The sequence below is a fragment of the Molossus molossus genome, unplaced genomic scaffold (genome assembly GCF_014108415.1).
Source record: "Molossus molossus isolate mMolMol1 unplaced genomic scaffold, mMolMol1.p scaffold_m16_p_10, whole genome shotgun sequence".
Lineage (NCBI taxonomy): Eukaryota > Metazoa > Chordata > Mammalia > Chiroptera > Molossidae > Molossus > Molossus molossus.
Window position 1 is genome coordinate 42,462,211 of NW_023425345.1, and position 15,880 is coordinate 42,478,090.

Below are 15,880 nucleotides of genomic sequence, written 5' to 3' on the forward strand. Positions count from 1 at the left end.
TGCCGCTCTGATTCGGCTTTGTTTCCACCCTGCACCTCATTGTCCTCCCTCGGGCCTGGACTTTGACCCCTTCCCCCGGCCCGGGCCCCCTGACGAACGCCCTCCCTCCCGGGATTCGGTCCCCGCTTTGGCCACTGACTCTGGGCAGCTGGGCTGTTCTGCAGCCCATCGCCCATTTACCAGCCCGCGGAGGATGCAGGAATGATTTACTCTTGAGACTCTTGAATGCGTTTCTGTTCAATCCCTTGTACACTGGTAAATGAACGGCACCCTGGTACTGCCAAGTGTTCCCAGAACTGAATCTCCACCAAGACCTGCGGTGTGGTAAATCCTTCTGGCCTTCGAAAAGCTCCTCCCCGTCCCGGGCTTCTATCAACATTGGCCCATTGTGATGTCTGCTTTGGACGATTGTGCTTCCACATGCCTTGAGATGGCTCTGTGGAAACAGCCTTTATGAGCGTTACCACAGAGTGGCTTTTGTGGACGGCCCATACAGTTCTCTAAACAAACATGTGGCGACACACAGAACAGTGGAATGGATTCAAGAGCACCATCCAAAGAACGGCATTGCCCGCAGTACCTACAATAAAAAATCGCACACCTAATATCCTACCCAGCAGAGAAACAGCAGCCAGGAGGCAACACACTTTGGGACAAAAGAGAAGTGTTCTTTCTTTCTTTTTTTTTTTTTTCGTTGATACATGTTCCTGGTGGGAACTGAACCCGGGATTCTCTGGTCCGCAGCTCGATGCTCCAAACTGAGCCAAACTGACCAGGACAAGAGAAGTGTTTTCTTAAGGGAATGCCCATGTGATGTATAATTATATATAGGTTTAAACTTACTCTGTCCCTTAACCTTGATACTCCTGAGTCTTACATATACCTAAGTAACTGGGAAGTAAAGAGAGCAGTGATGGTGTGTATCCTTCTGTAGAATAAATTGGTAGCAAAGCTCTCCCCTGGCTGCCTTTCTGTATTTATCTATCAACAGATTCGAGCACCCTTTCCTCATGCCCTGGCAATCCCACATCTAGGTGGATCTGGACTGCCCACCTTGCTTCTTGGAATGTTAAAAGCTGCAACAAAGGCAAGTAAAGCCTAGCAGATTGAGCAAAAACATTTGAGTGAGTGGAGCAGGCAGGGTGAGGACTGCTGTCGAATAGAGAACACAGGCCCCTTAGGAAGACAGTGGCCTTCACCAGCTCTGGACTGCTGGCATGCAGACCCACTGCTGCCAAGAGACAGACAAAAATCAGACCTTTATGTGAAAGCTCCTTAGTTTTTTAAACATCAACAACTAATTTAGCACCATATTTACATACTATGCAAACCAATCAAAATACTACATCTTGGGCCAACTGTAGTCCCAAGCCATCAGGCTCAAACTTCTGGCCAAATCATTAGCACCAGTATAGCTGTGTCTTTGAGTACATGTGCACATAGGTTCAGGAAGAGGTAGTGTAAAAATTCAAATTCCCATTGATGCCTGAGTCAGTAATTGTCTTGAAAATTTCAAATTTGTAAATAATTGATCTACTTTGTACATAATTCAGATTGCTTTATAGCTTCTATAATCCCTTTCCTTATGGCTCATCTAATAATTATCTTAAGTTGAAGGAAACTCCAAGGGAAGACCTCTTACCACAAGAGGGTTTAAATCGTGTTCCAATTATCTACCCAATAAATATTCAATAATTGACTGCTATATGCAGACAGTGCTGGACACTAGTGATATGAAGACGATTGAGACTGTCAACGTCTACAAGCCACAGTCTACTTCAGGGGAAAAAATTGAAAATCTGTAACTGTCATAATAGAATTTGTGACAAGAATATGATGAATTCCATATGGAAGGGTGAGTAACTCTTCAGGTATAGACCATTCAGGATGGTCTCCCTGAGACCACTCTTGCCTCAACACTACAGTAAAGGTAACCTTGTAAAACATGTCATTTATGTTATTCTCCTACCTGAAACCTTCCAATAGTTACCTAACAGAAATAGAATAAAATTTTCTAGACTTTAAGGCCCTTCACATCTCTCCAAGCTCTAATCTTATCTTTTGCCACTCCAAGTCTTAACCACTACTTTTTGGTGAAACTGCCCTTGTTTCTATTTCTTGAACACATAAACTATTCTTCTGCCTTAGGACTAGCTATTCCCTCTACCTGGAATGTCTTTCCCCAGATCTTCCCATGGTTAGCTCCTCTTGGTCTGTTAGATGTCAGCTTAACATGGAGAAACCCTCCTATTCAATCTAAAGTAGCACCCCCACGTGATTTTTGCATGGCCCAGTGCAAAATGAAAATGCAGTGTCTTGTTAGCAAAGTAACAACACGTGCTATTAAAGATACTGATCAATAAAGCTTTTCCCTTTCTTCTGAGCTCTCTTGTTCAACTTGTCAGTGTTTTTTCATTTGCTAGTTAATGTCATTTTCCATAAAGAAAAATTAAAAATTTTAATTATTGGCACGATTTTATCATTCATCTTTATATTGTGCAATGCCAGTTTTAAGTATGTATGGAAGAGCACTTGATTCATATGTGGAACTATCAAAATTATACAATTCCTAGTGTGTAGTTTATATACACATGTGAATTTCAGTCTTAACTGAACTGTAGAAACATTGCATAAAATGAACAGTTGTTTTTATTTCACTTCCCGATACACCTACATTCTACTAACACTTTCTACCTTTGGCTTACAGATGAGTCCGGAAGAACTGAAAGGAAGAGGAACTAACTTTCCGTCTTTGCCTTCTTTTTACATCATCATTCTCAGAGTAAGTAGTTGGCAGCTACAGGGAAGTAATTCGTAAGAAAGGATAAGATAGGGTTCTTTGATCATTGTATTTCTTAAAATGTTGTTGCCTTCTTCTTGCATTTGAAGTAAAGTTCTGGTTTGAGGGAAACATGGCCTCTCAAGTTGTCAACATCCCTGCTTAGTCAGTCGTAGACTTAACACAGTTACCCAGTACTTAGACAGGATTTGAATCTCATTTAATTCCCACACATAGTGGGTCCACCAGAATTCTCTGATCATAGGACATCAAGAAAGCTATATGAGATTGGTGTGACAAAGTATGGAAGACTTGCATATTGCATTTGTGTCCTCTGCTTACCCACATGCTCTAGTGTTTTATCAGGCCTGCCTTACAAAACATCAATCTAAAGATAAACTTATTGAGAATTTCAAGACGGGGATAGCAGAGCATTAAACCAAGAGTAAGGCCCTCTCAACACAGAGTGCTGTGTGACTATGCTGATAACTCACCCACTATACCCTAGTTACTCACTGTCCCATCACTATTTCATTTCTTTTAAAAATATATATTTTTATTGATTTTTAGAATGAGGAAGGGAGAGGGAGGGAGAAAGAAGAACATTAATGTGAGAGTAGAACATCGATCGCCTGCCTCCTGCAGGCCCCCGACCAGGGATCTAGTCCACAACCTGAGCATGTGCCCTGACCAGGAATCAAACCAGCAACCTTTTGGTGCATGGGAGGATGCCCAATCAAATGAGTCACACAGGCCAGGGCACTATTTTATTTTATCATAGCCCTATCCCTAGCAGATATTCTCTTGTTTTTGTTTATTGTTTGCCTTCCTTCATTTGAATGTGAGTTCCAAGATAGCAGGGGTCTTTTTTGTTGTATTCACTAATGTATCTGTAGGTCCCAAACAGTATCTGACACATAGTATGGATCATTAAATATTAGCTGAGTGTGTGACTTTGGGCAAGATATGATACCTCAATCTCAGTTCTTATACATAAGCAGTATATTTTCTACCTTAGAGAGTTGTTTTGGAGATTTAAAGCATCTTGCTTATCACATGTTAATCACAGCACTAACTCACAATAAGTACACAATAAAAGTAGTTAATTTTATTATAAATATCTCTGCAAGTACAAAGTGTTTTAAAAAAACAGTTACTCATTCCATAGCTGCACCTGTCTAAGGTACATTTGGAAAAAAGGTACATTCTAGCACACCCTAAACAGGTAGCCAAAAAAGAAGCTACAACATGCATTAAGGCACCTACCTCCCCGGTTTTTCCCTCCAGGCCATCTACCCTGTGTTTTTCTGCTCTCCACATTCTAATCAGTCATTAAAAGTTATTTGCCTCTTCCTTTTTGCTGCCAGCAAAAAGATTAAAAGAAAAAGTTCTGATTACAACTCCATGTGCAAACAACTGGCTTTGGAAGAGCATGCCTAGACAAACATCTCCTCTGAAATCTTTTTAAAAAGAAAATCATTAGGAAACTAACCCTGAATGCCTCAATCAGAAATATCAATTTTCCTTCAGTGGTTCCTTTTGTTTTATACATTTTCCTCATTGATAACGATGAGAAGCGTTTCATTAGGAAAATAACCCTCAATCAGAAAGATCAGTTTTCCTTCAGTGGTTCCTTTTGTTTTATACATTTTCCTCACTGATAACAATGAAAAGCGTTTTTAGGACTCATCTCCCATGCCAGGGCAATATGCTAACAAACATGCTTTATTTCACTTACTTCTTCCTCTCACTGACTCTGTTTTACATATAAGGAAACAGAAGCCTTCCCAATTACCTCTGTCTGTTACAATCATTTCTATATTTCAGGCCCAACTCAAAAATCACCTCTTTCTTCAACCTTTTCCTGATTTCAGATGTGTAAGTTTTTCTTCTGCCAAATCTCCAATGTATTTCATTTATGTCTTTGTTATTGTTGTAATTGTCACTTTTTAACTAAAGTAGATTTTACATTTCTAAAAGGCAGAATTTGTGGAAAATGTGTGAGTGCAGTCAATACCTGTTTATTGAATAAATCAGTGATTCTCAGAAAAGGGCATGCTATGCTTTGATTTCAACACAAAACAAATTGTCATTGTAGATAATCTGCTGCCCACTGGTTATAACTCTCAGAGAGACTATTTCTAGACCATAGTGCCTATTAAAGGTGGTGTTCAAATGATCAGGAGAGACACCAAAGGAACTGAGATTCTGTAAACCAGAAAAGGTAAGCAAATCTCCTAAAATACTGGAGATGGGAGACATTTCATAATTCTAGTCCATTCTTTTCATTTTACAGATAAGGAAACAGAGTTCCTAAAAGGAGAATTGGGGAAATACCACTAGATATCTCCCCAGCACACACACACACACACACACACACACACTCAAACACACATATTTACATCCACAGTCAATTAGTGGCACAGCTAAATTAAAGTCTAGGTATCTTGCCCCGGCCGGTTTGGCTCAGCGGTTAGAGCATCGGCCTACGGTCCAGAGAGACCTGGGTTCAGTTCCCGCTAAGGGCACGTACCTCGGTTGCAGTTTGTCCCCAGCCCTGGTTGGTCGTGCGGGTGGCAGCCACTCGATGTGTCTCTTTCACGTCGATGTTTCTCTCTCTCTCTCTCTCTCTCTCTCTTTCTCTCTCTCTCTCTCTCCCACTCTATCTGAACAACAACAAAAAAGGAAAAATGTCCTCAAGTGAGGATAAAAAAATAAATAAATAAATAATAATAAAGTCTAGGTATCTTGACTCCCTGTTCCGGGTGCTTTGTTCTTCACCGATCATTTTACAAAACATTTTATTCTTTGGGCTTTAGAAAATGTCATCCTACACTACAATTGTTTGTGTATGAAGATTATATACTAAAAAAGTAAAAGAAGAAAAGCTTAAATACTTATAGTAGTAGTTTACCTTATGATAAAAGTAGTTTGTTAACATCTTATGGATTTTTTTTTTTTTAATCCTCACCCGAGGACATTTTTCCATATTTTATTCAGATAGAGTAGGAGGGAGAGAGAGAAGCATCGACATGAAAGAGATATATTGAGTGGCTGCCACCTACATGACCCCAACCAGGGCTGGGGACAAACTGCAACCGAGGCACGTGCCCTTAGCGGGAACTGAACCCGGGTCTCTCTGGACCACAGGCCAACGCTCTAACCGCTGAGCCAAACCGGCCAGGGCGATTTTTTTAATGACTTTTTTTTTTAAATCGTCACCAAGGATATTTTTTTCTATTTATCTTCAGATAGAGTGGGAGGGAGAGAGAGAGAAACATTGATGTGAGAGAGATACATCAACTGTTTGCCTCCTGCACGACCCTGACTAGGGCCGGGGATGAACTGCAACTGAGGTACATGCCCTTGTTGAACCCATGACTCTTTGGTCCAAGGGCCGATGTTCTAACCGCTGAACCAAACCGGCCAGGGTCGGAAAACCAAACTTTTAATGATATACACATTTTCTTCACATTTTTTCATTTATGATTACTTCAAGTATAGGTGGCAGTTCTTTCTGTATGGAAATTTAGGGTTTAATGAATTTTCTCTTTTCCTTCTCTGTATCTTTTTGTATTGCTTGAAAAATTTTCAATTATATACATCACTTTTATAAAAACAATGAAATTATTCCTCTGAGAAAAAATGGCAAATAGTTATACTTTTCTTTATTAAGAATAAGCAGTTAGATAAAAGTTAAATTTCATGGTTCGTAATTAAAATCAGAGCTTGAAATAAAAAATCACATTTAGGGTCTTAGACCTGAGTTCCGAATCTAAGGGAAATTCAAAGAATAAAGACCTTCTCTCCAGTTGAATTTGTAGCATATGTGTATTGCTCACAGCTTGATTACCCCAAAGTACTGGCCCAGTTAATTGCATTCAAATGCAAATTATAGCTATTAAGTCATGTTGGTCTTGAGCCAAAGGTTTGAGCCAAGTTTGTAGGAAGAGTGTTTTTTTCCTAACTGTGCAAGACTGAACTTGATAAGCAGTTTGGGACAGTCATTCATTAGAACCTCATTTTGTGTGTGTGTGTGTGTGTGTGTGTTTGTGTGTGTGTGTGTGTGTGTGTTTGGAATGTTGTAGAACTGAATCACAGGAAAGTAATTTTCTTAGTTATTTTAATTGAGAACATTTCACCATTTACTATAACCTCCTCTTTTATTCACTCGTCAATACCACCATTTTTTTTCCATATCTGTTGGTTGAAATTCTTGCTGTCATTTTCACTTTTCTAAATTTTTTCTTTTCTTGTTTCTTCATATGAATGTTTTTCAAATTCTGATGGCTCTTAGCCTGAAACCAAAAAATTAATAAGCTCTGGATTTTTTTCATTCTTACTTTATTTCAAAAAACCTATAGCAATTAAAAATATTAAGTTAATTATGATTTGTAATAATATGATAACCATTTCACCAACTTCTGCAATGTACGTGTGCTTAGATTTACCTGCACTAAAAAAAAAAAAAAAAAAAAAAACTACAGTGAAAAAGAGAATACAAAGCCATAACATTCAGATCCCTGAATGAGTGCTTTTAAAGCAAAAACCCACAATTATGTTAGTAAGATGCTTTACCTAAATCAGTATACAGCTTATCGCTATGCACTTGATCTGATCTCAGATCAGTTATTTCACAGTAAACTCAACTAAGAAATCTTCCCCAAAAGGAAAGACTGGTGACACTTGTATTTATTTTATGAGTCCAAGTCACTCCTCCAATTTTTGCAGAAGTGCTAAGGGAAAAACCATTTCCGATAGAAAAATTATTGTTCAATTTTGTTCTTAGTCCAAGTAGCTATCAAAATGACTGCCTAAAAGACTTCTTTCCACTTCTGACTTTGACAGCAAAAGTAAAAGCAGAGACATGGACACAATAAAATGTCAATGTGCAGTAAATGAACAACACAATAATAGCAACACCTAAACACACTTTCTTATGCAAGCACCATAATAAAGAAGGTGTGTTTTTGTTTGTTTGTTGTTGTTGTTAATCCTCACTCAAGGATAATTTTCCATTGATTTTTACATAGAATGGAAGGAAGGAAGGGGGAAAGAGAGAAATATCTCCGACGTATGAGAGACACATTAATTGGTTGCCTCCTGCACAACCCTGACCAGGACCAGGGATCAAACCTGCAACCCAGGTATATGCCCTTGACTAGGAATCAAACCCAAGTCCCTTTGGTTCGAGGGCCAACCATCGAATCTCTGAGCCAAACCAGCCATGGCAATAATGTGTGTTTTGATACTAATGAGAAATATGGTTCATAGTCTTGAAAGCAGAGGAATTTGATTGATAAAGTAGAATATAGCAAACCATTTAAACTTTGTGAGCAAAAGAGTTATAAGCCAATGGCAGTATTTAAAAATATGTAATGTAAAATTTAAAATTTTTAAGGATTATGAGTCTGATCCAAGTCTGTGAGATAAATTGGGGAGACTCAGTCAGACAACAATATCATACTAATTTAGTTATAACATGGTAAGAGCCTAAATTAGGCATCTTAATAGACTATAGTGAAAATGGAGAAGCAGGACTTATAAATGAAAGACAGTCTTAAGAAAGAATTAACAGGATTTGACAACATGGGAGAATAATGGAGCATTAGGTTATTAAACTTCTTGTCACTGAAAATATTCAGGCAGAGGCTAGAAAACCACTGACAGAGACACCCCACAAAAGATGCTAGCATCAACTGGGGAAAACCAAGAGGGGGTGTGAACTAATGGGTTGCAGAGGGTTTTCCAATAAGAGATTCCAAATTTATAAAGTGGTTTTTAAAAATATCCCTAAATCCAGGTAATTGAGTGAGTAGTGTTACTGGCTGAAACAGGCAAGTTGGGTGGAAGGGAGAACTCATTTTGTAGAAGAAAAAATGAACAGGAGAGGAACTTGAGTTGAAGCAATGTGACAATAATATAGGCAGACTGTCAAGGGGTAGTTGAATCATGACCTTCAAGGAACTGGAGGAACCAAAGAGAGTGAAGACAGATGAATAATCAATGGATCTATCAGATCAACATAGCTCATCATAACCTCAGAAAGGAGTGTTAGTAAGACTGGGGCGGGGGGAGGGGGGAGGCTAGGTGTACAGGGAACTAACACTTGGTGGTAGGCAGGCAAGGGGACAGTTCACTCTCTAATGAGTTCATAATGAAGATACAAAAGGTTGATCTAAATTTTATTCCTACTTGTAAGTCATTAAATCAAGTCAACAAATGTTTTAGGCCTAAATGACACCATATTTAAGCTACTTTCATCAGCTTGTCTCCATGGTACATCTTGTTTCTTTGGCCAAACTCTACCCAACCATGAGAAGGTTCTTAAACTCTTTTCTTTATGTCCTGACACTTACATTAGACCAAGGATGTCATTTATTTATTTATTTATATATTTATTTATTTATTTATTTATTTATTTAAATCCTCACCTGAGGACATTTTCTCATTTCTTATTCAGATAGAGTGGGAGGGAGAGAGAGGAAAAGAGAGAGAGAGAGAAACATTGATGTGAAAGGGACACATCGAGTGGCTGCCACCCACACTACCCAACCAGGGCCGGGGACAAACTGCAACCGAGGTACGCATCCTTAGCGGGAACTGAACCCTGGTCTCTCTGGACCACAGGCTGACGCTCTAACCGCTGAGCCAAACTGGCCAGGGCCAAGGATGTCTTTTATATACCCACATTGTACATGGGCATGATTAGGTTATTAATTTACTTTGAATTTATAAAGATGTCTTCTCCACTAGACAGTAAACTATTTAAAAGTAGATACCATGGCCCCACTGGTGTGGCTTAGTGGATTGAGCATCGTCCCACAGACCGAGAGGTCCCGGTTTGATTCCCGGTCAGGGCACATGCCTCTGTTGTGGGTTCAATCCCCTGTGAGGGACATGCAGGAGGCAGCCATTTGATGTTTCTATCACATCGATGTTTCTATCTCTCTCTCTCCCTTCTTCTCTCTCTAAAAAATCAATAAAATTAAAAAAAACTTATTTTTTAAAATGTAGATACCATGTCCTTCCTATTCACTATATTTACATTTCCAAACATGATGGATATCATGTGATACTCAGTAAATGTTCATGGATGAAAAAAATCCCTCTTCATTGTCCTTGAATTCCAAATAGCAATTAAGAGTTATTTATGCTGTTTTTCCCCTGAGATACTCTCTACCTTTAGACCACTAGTTCAGATGACTACATTTCAGACTTCTTGGCAGGCTTTTCATCTCCCAGCCTATAAATTTTGAAACTCCCAAATCTGGATCCTAAGTCCTCTCCCCTTTCCTTTTTCATTTTCTCCTACTGCTTAAATTTAATATATATGGTGATTACCACCCATTAATGCAACCATTTATTCAATAACTATGTGTTGAGTGTCTGCAATGTGAACAATGCTGTTTTAGGCACTGAAGGTACAGCAGAAAACAAAATGAGAAAAAACATGTGTCCTCATGGAGCTTGCACTTTTAGGAGAAAGAAAGACAATACGTTTAATGGTGATTAATGCTATAGAATAAGCGAAGGGGAATACAGAATGCTTGGGTGGTGGGAATGTTTCGTAGTTTAAAGAAAATAATCACAGAGTCTCAAAAATAGACAACACTGAGTAAAGAAAGATCTAAAAGAAGTGAAGGAATGAGCCGTGGGGAAACTAGAGAAATAGAATCTCTGGCAGAAAAGACCTGCAGGTGAAAACATGCCTGACTCTGTTTAAGGAACAACAAAGTGTCCAATATGGTGAGAGCTAAGTGAGCCCAGAAGAAAACAGTGGGAGATGAGGGTAGAGAGGTGGAGGAGGGGGCAGTGCAGGGAAGAAAAAGCCAGACGGTCATCAGATTATCATGTGAGGAAGAGCTTGTATGCCATTGACATTGATGAGTGAGATAGGATGACACTGGATCATGCTGAGCTCAGTTATGACATAGCTGACTGTTTTAATGGGATCACCCTGCAAATAAATTGAAGGAAGCTAGATGTGGAATGAGGGAGACAGTTCGGTGGCTAGTGCCATAATTTAGGCAGAAGATGATTTGACTGTTAGCAATAAAGTTTTTTTATTTTTTTATTTTTTTATCCTCGCCCGAGGACATTTTTGCATTTATCTTCAGACAGAGCAGGAGGAAGAGAGGGGGGAAGAGAGAAAGAGAAACATCGATGTGAGACAGACACATCGACTGATTGCCACCCACATGACCCTAACTAGGGCCGGAGGCAACTGCAACCGAGGTCCATACCCTTAGTGGGAACCGAACCAGGACTCTCCGGTCCGTGGACCGACTCTTTGACCGCTGAGCCAAACTGGGCAGGGCAGCAATAAAATTTTAACAAGTGGTCAAGTTCTGGAGCTATACACACACACACACACACACACACGTGTGTGTGTGTGTACATAGATTATATTTAATTTTTTATTTTGAAATAATTTAGACTTATAAAGAGTTGTAAAAGTAAAACAGAGTTCCCATATACTCAGCTCTCTAAATATAACAACATACCTAAGTATACTATAATTATCAAACCAGAACATTAACATTAGTTAAATAATGTCCTTGTTCTGTTCCAGGAGATCCAATCCAGAATTCTACATTGCATTTATCTGTCATATCTTCTTAGTCTTCTTCAATCTGTGACTACTCCTTTGTCTTTCAAGATCTTGACACTTTTGAAGTTTATTGGCCATTTATTTTACAGATTGTCCCTCAATTGGGTATCTCTGATGTTTTCTCAAGATTTGATTGAAGTTATATATCTTTGGCTAGAACACCAGCAAAGTGATGGGCCCCCTTCTCAGTGCATCGTCAGGAGGTACATGATGCCAATTTATCTTATTACCAGATTCATTAGTCATCTTTGGCTGCCCTAACTAAATACCATGGACTCGGTATGTTAAACAGCAGACATGTATTTTTCATAGTTCTGAAGGCTAGAAGTCCCAGATAGAGGTTGAGCAGGATCGGTTTCTGGTGAGAACTCTCTTCCCAGCTTGGAGATGAATGCCTGCCTTCTGTGTCCTTACAGGGTACATAGTACACTCTGTTGTTTCTTTTTCTTTTTTTTCTTTAACTTTTTTTCTTTATTGAGTTTTAGAGAGAGAGGAAGAGAAGGAGAGAGAGATAGAAACATCAATGAGAGAAAACATCAATTGTCGGCCTCCTGCATGCCCCCCAATGGGGACTGGGCCCACAACCTGGGCATGTGCCCTGACCAGGAATCGAATTGGTGACCTCTTGGTGCACAGGTTGATACTCAACCAGTGAGCCACACCGGCTGGGCTAATTAGCATTTTTAAAAGAACTTGGAACTTCAGTAAAATTTTTGAAGTGCATACATATTTTTGTTATTTAATATTAAAATATAAAGATAGAAATTATATATTTGTAAAACATACATCAAAGAAAAGTATTAACTCAAACTTCAAAAAATTGTCAAAACTGTTGCGTTTTCTTCCCAAATAGTACCTCTGACTCCAGCCTGTCCTCTCTTCAATTCATCTCACACATCAGTGTCTGAGCACCAGCGTAGCTGTCAAATTATCTGCAAAGTTTTTTAGATCATTAACATTTTGGAAACATTAATCTGATATTTGTTTTTAAAAACTATTTAATGAATAAATAAAATTAAAATATTAATAGTGTCACATGCTATACACACATGTATTTAAAAAAAAAAAAAAAACCTTCCAAAAACAATCAGTTTTTTATACTTCTTTTAACCCGATAAGGATTCCACAGAGTAGCTTGGTTTCCAAATTAAAATCAAAGAATAGTTTGATATCTGTGTTTCTGAGACACTGTAATGCCATCTTCATACCTGAAGATTTCCATGTCCTTTTCAGAATTTCTCTATCCTCATAACAGTTTAAGCCTCCTCTTCAAACTTACCTCAACTTACATCACATTCATCATCCTTGTTCTTTATCTAATATATTTAGTTTTTTCTTTTCTACTTGGCTGAAAACTTCACTCACCTGACTGTAACCTCCATCAGGGCACAGATCAGGTGTCTTTTCACTACTTTGTGCCCAATTTCTGCCATGGTACAATGACACAAAGTAGATGATCAAGAAACATTTACTGAACAAAAGGATACATGAATAGTACTTTCTGCAAGTCCAAATGAACTTTAGTTAAAGACACACTAGCTACTCTTTATGGAATACAGCTTCATCAATTAAGCTGCAGCACCCTTTATGCACATACAGGGTATGTAGATGGGCCCATGGATTTTATTTTGATATTACTGTTTTTAAATTGGAGAAATAGCTCATGATAACAATCAACGAAGAGATGGGAAGTTTCATCACACCAAATGTCTATCATATTCTGGACTAAATATAAGAGTTTAGATGTAGAAGCAAATGCTAAATATAAATAAAATTTTATGCATCTGCACAGAAAAGAATACTAACATGTGAGCTATAATGTGTTATTATTTTGTTGTTGTTGTTGTTGTTGCTTCCCACACCTTCTTATATTCCCTCATTAATGCATATCTGATGCTTTTATTTGGCAACATCATACATTGATAATAACATTTTCTAATTATTTTAATTTCTTAATTATTCTAAGTACCAAATTATTTTGTTTTTGCTGGTGGGTGGAGTGCTTTTAAATGCCTTGTCTTGTCCAGCCAGTGTGGCTCAGTAGATTGGGTGTCATCCCATGGACCAAGAGGTCGCCAGTTCGATTCCCCCTCAGGGCATATGCCCAGGTTACAGGCTCCATCCCCAGTAAGGGGCATTCAGGAGGCAGCCAATCGATGTTTTTCTCTCACATCGATATTTCTGTCTCTCTCTTCTCCTTTTCTATCTCTGTAAAAATCAATAAAAACATATATTTTTTAAAAAATGCCTTGTCCTTACCAGCTGCCCCACCACCACCTCCCATAGAGGACTCCAAGCCTGAGGTGGAGGCGAAGGCCAGGGTGGCAGTGCCCAGGCCATAGGCCTGAGGCCCCTCTTGCTGTCACCAGAGTGTGGTATGTGCAGCATGCATCAGATGCTGGAGAGGATGAACTTTGAAAGGGGAATCCAGTTGGTGACCTTGAATGACAATGGCTATAATACTCCTTTCTATCCCAGCCATAATGGGCACTGATACCACTTCTGCTGGAAAGTGGAGCCAAGTGCTATGCCCAAACCCACAGGGGCGCTACTGCCTACACTGGCCCAACTGCTGTTGGCACACTGAAGTGGCACAGCTTCTGCTTTCTTTTTTTTTGAGCATTATCTTTATTCATTAAAACTTGAGGTCTGACCACCTTTGCACCTCATGCCTTCTTAGTGCCTGCCTGAGTCTTTCTGTGCAGAAACAGGGAACAGGCCACAGGGCCTTGACTTCTGGGGATTCAAACATGACCCCTCTCACCAGCAACTTGTAGGCCAAGAAGCCTCGGATGGCAGCCATGAAGTCCTGTGGGCGGTCGGCGTGGATCCAGTGAAGAGCATTAGGCAGGCTCTGCATTGCATGAATTCAGTTTCCACCAAGGAGGAAGAGGGTTGGCCCTGGGTAAAAGTCTTGTCTTGGTGGGAAGGCCAAGATCTTGTCCAGTTCTGGGCCAAGGCATCCAAGTTTACCCTCCACACCAAGCGCCCACCTGCCTCCGCCAGGTTGGTGAGCAGGAAGTGCCGCACGGCCGTGTCCTGAATGAGAGAGCTGAGCTGTTTATCCACCAGTGTGCAGGCACAGGAGCGGGACATCTCATCTGGGCTGTCTATGGCCTTCATGGCTGCCATGTAAGCTGGGAAGTCCGAGCTGGATGTGGTCTCCACTGGGCTGATGTCCACAGCAACCAGACGTTCCACCAGCTCTGGCCACTGTCGTGCCAGCAGCATGGCTGCCTTGCCTCCCATGCTGTGGCCAGTGAGGACACAGGGCACTAGACCCAGCAGGGGGAGGAGGGCCTTGCAGGTCCTGGCTCATGGCCTCATAGCTCATGTCTGGACTCTGGGGACTGTCACCATGATTCCGAGCATCCACCGTCAGCACCCTCCGGCCTGTCTGCTGAGCCAGGGCCTTGGAGATAGGGTTGAAGTGGGTTTTGCAGCCGAAGAGCCCGTGCAGAAAGACGAGGGCCGGGCGGGCCGCCTCCCCATCCAGAAGCTTGTGGGAAAGCGGCACCGGTCTCGGCTCGGCGCTGCTTCGGCTGCTGATGCTGGGTGCGACGGACCCCTGGAGAAGCAGGTTTTGGAGGGCTCGAGGCCCCCGTACGGGAACCTCCAGGAGCGGGCTCGGCTGAGCATACAGCTTCTGCTTTCTCATGGGCCAATCTCAGGGTGGCAGATAATGATGGCATCCCCAGTCTGCATGAAGTTGCTATGAAGTGTCAAGACGACTTTGATTCTCTCCCTTCAAGCTCAGTTCTGAAGGCTGTCTGGGATGGAAAATGCAAACTAAAACAAGTCGATAGCATTTTTTTACCCTTCAGTTTGTTAATAGTAATAACAACATTCTGATAGAATCTCAGTGCAGCAAAGGTTTGGTGCTCTTGTATACTTCTTGCAATGTGCCAAGAACTCTGCTCAGTGCTGTACATTTTTAACTCATGTAATCCTCACAGTAGCCCTGGTGTAAGTACTATATTGTCAGTTGAATTTTACAGTTAAACTGAAAGACATGGTTTACTGATTTATACCAAAGTCCCACAGCTAGTGACTCCCGAGTCAACACTCCTAACCATTATATTATCCTCCTGTAAATTGGTAGCAACCTCTCTTGATGGCAGTTTCGCTATAAAGAACATTTTTTAATGAGCACACATGCAGATATACAAACTGCTGAGTCTCAGGGAGTCAGGGATCTGAAATCAGCAGACTTAGGTTGGAATGTGAACCCTACTAATTACCACCATCTGAGTCTCAGAATTTTCATCTTCAAAATGGTTATATAATTTTTTCTATGTGGGAATTGTGAGAATTGTAATAGATAATGTATATTACAAACATTTTGCCAACTAAAAACACTGTGATATTCTTGTTTTTTTTTTACAGGTTCTGTTCTTTAGGGAGCATCTCTTTCTGGTGCTTGACTTTTTCTATTTACTGAATAAAAATATTTCTGTGGAAAGCTAGTAATCTTTTGAAATCTGATG

At 40.2% G+C, this 15,880-nt stretch overlaps 1 pseudogene; it reads right to left on the reverse strand.

Annotated features, from left to right (window-relative positions):
- Positions 1-206: 206 nt before the first annotated feature.
- On the reverse strand, positions 207-15,032 carry LOC118623692 (annotated as a pseudogene).
- Positions 15,033-15,880: the final 848 nt, after the last annotated feature.